The following is a 2883-nucleotide window of genomic DNA, read 5'->3' on the forward strand; positions in this document are numbered from 1 at the left end:
TGTAGTGTTGTCATCTATTTCACCTTCAAAATGTAGAGAATATTATCAGTGTTTAAGTATATTTAAAGGCCTCAGATTGCACTCCGATATGCTAAAATCCAGGAACTTCCGGGGGCCTCCGGCCCCCTGAACCCCCAGCCAGGGCGTTGCCCTGTACCCACCGGGGGCCCTGCGGCCCCCAGCTTGAAATTTCAGTATTTTCACTTTTCTGAACTTTTACCCATGTATGTTACCCCTGTCCATCCATAACACGGTTTATTAATGAAATTTATTTTCAGTCAATTTAAACAACTGCAAAATCTTTGGATTATAAACCGTCATACCATATTAAAGCTTGTAGTAGGTCCGATAGTGTATAGAAATGGCATTCATTTTAGCGGGGTACTCTATATATCCCGTACCTTTATAGAACCTCGCAGCAAGGGTTAATATTGAAATTGAGGACCCATAACTTACCACATATCTTAGTATACATAGACAACCCAGATTATGGTTTGATACAGATACCCCGTTTCTGACGATATTTCTGTTTATATATATATTATATATGTATATAGTTGGTTAGTCAGAAGACTGCTTGTGGAAAAAACATTATTTAATATATTCAGGAAATGAGACCCAGAAGAAAGAAACAGGAGAATGTGGCAGCAGACTGCATTGATTCAGGGGAGGACCTCAAAGATTTTGTTATTGAACATATACCACCAAAAGGTATTAAATTTTGATTATGTTATCAATAAACTGGAACATATTTTAGACAAAACAAACTGTGTACATGTATATACATTGGCCACCATACATCTCTAGACAGGCCAAAAATCTTAACTATAATACATAGAAGACATGTCGTCTTCAAACTCATACATTTCTATTTTGGCTGTTCAGACACTTGAAAATTGTTATCCAGAGAGTGTAGACAGAGAAATTAAAGTAAATTAAACTAAAGGGCTCTCACTACACTTGCAAATCAGGGAGAAGTTTTGTCAGATCATATAAGCAATGTTGAAACAAAATTGTAAAATATTTTAGCGACCAATCATGTGTTAATACAAAATGGCGGCCAGTGTAAACATCTGAGTATTTCCGTTCTCGCAGTCTCGTTCTGCCTTGTGAAGTTTTACGATATTTGTTCTATTTCTATACAGAAGTTGCGTATCCTTATAGTTTATAGGTCTTTGGTCAAAGTAAGTACCAAACTGAGTGTCAAAAAGTAAGTCAAGTTGTAGTAAAAACCATGTGTAATATTTGCCTTTGAATTTGATTAAACTAGAGCAGTGTTCTTGGTAAGTGATGTAGGGCTTTCATGGTCCTCTTGTTTATATAATTGTTTTTGTTTTTGTTTTGCTTGATAGGTCTTGGTGTTAGAACAACAATAAATAGAACAAAAGGAGATTTCTTAATGATTTATCCCGGCGAACTGATAACAGAAAGAGAAGGGGAAGAACGTGAAGAACGTGAACCATCCGTGTTTAGATACTTCTTCCAATATAAAAGGAAAGGGTGGTGGTAAGTATGTTAGAAGTTGTAATAAAAATAACTTTTAAAGTTGAATAACGCAATATTCAGAACAAAAAAAGAAATTTTAAAAAAATATTCTACCAGTTAATATCTGCTAGAAAGTGATTGAAGTCAATTTTTTCCACAACATTTTTGACCACTAGGATAATAATCTCCCAAATGTGCCAATTTGAGCACAGGTGATTGGAAGGAATTCTTATTTTTAAAACAATTTTCATTTATATAGTATGGATGCTACTAGTGAATTAGATTTGGGGCCTCGGCTAGGTCGTCTGGGTGAACCACGGTGGTAAAGGTAGAAATTGTGTTATGAAAACCCTGGAGTTCAACAAAAGGCCATATCTTTGCTTGTTTGCTGCTAAAGATATTCCACAAAGGTGAAGAGTTACTGTATGATTACGGCATTAAGGATTTGCCCTTGGGAGGTATGTACACTCAGAGCTTGTTACTCTTTTTTTCTCTCTTCTGAAGATGGAAGGATATCATAGAAATGACCCACGATCTGAGATTCAGGCTCATACAACAGACTCACATTGAGAAAGTAGGCTCAGTTTGTTTTTCATTGTTTTCATTTCTGTCGTTTCTAAGAAGCAAATTGAACACTTCTTTTTGTTTTATGCCATTTGTTTTCATAAACATTTATGATTTGAAATCTATTTACTTGACAGAAATTACTATTTATTTACAAAGTAAACATATCATTGTGCCCCACATAGTTCTATTACACAATAGAACACAAATGTCATTTTTTTAGCTCAATTATTCGAGAATAAGGAGAGCTATACTAGTCACCCACCGAGTGTAGGTGTCCACGTCGGCATAACCCTTATGTTAAAGTTTGCATGCCAAGTACCACCTCAGATGTTTTCAAAGTCCATTGACATATGGCTTTAAAGGGAGATGTGCAGGATTGATAAATGGAACAGATTTGTGAAAAGGGTCAGTTGGAATATCATTATTTGAAGCTCAAATATTGATTTACACCCCGAAATATTTCAAACCAATATTTATCAAAAAAAGATATATAAATGGTGTTTTTCTATCCTATGCGACGCGCATAGGTTACTATTTTTGTATTTCCCACGTAAAGCTGTGTGGTTTTTGGATTGTCATGTGATCACTTCATCACCCAAATACGCATTCGTGTAACCTTGCTGACTATCGACGTCGCCATTTTGTTTCAAAATGCCTGGGCCACCATGAATAGTAAGCTCAGCGATGAGCTAATATAGAATGATCACTAAATGTAGAATGTATTTTTGTATAGGGATTTCTTCAGCGGATTGTTTTCAGGTCCGGTAATTAATTGAAAACTTCCTCCTGGAGGTTTGAAGTGTAGAGTTTAGTGAAAGGTACACATAAGTG

At 35.7% G+C, this 2883-nt stretch overlaps 1 long non-coding RNA gene across 1 annotated transcript; it reads left to right on the top strand.

The window, feature by feature from the left end:
• The first annotated feature begins 624 nt into the window (after positions 1-624).
• Positions 625-1761, top strand: LOC127834050 (uncharacterized). Its single transcript, XR_008027774.1, has 3 exons — positions 625-711; positions 1353-1506; positions 1745-1761. It is a non-coding gene; the product is annotated as an uncharacterized LOC127834050 (long non-coding RNA).
• The last annotated feature ends 1122 nt before the right edge of the window (positions 1762-2883 follow it).

This window comes from Dreissena polymorpha, chromosome 6, assembly GCF_020536995.1.
Source record: "Dreissena polymorpha isolate Duluth1 chromosome 6, UMN_Dpol_1.0, whole genome shotgun sequence".
Lineage (NCBI taxonomy): Eukaryota > Metazoa > Mollusca > Bivalvia > Myida > Dreissenidae > Dreissena > Dreissena polymorpha.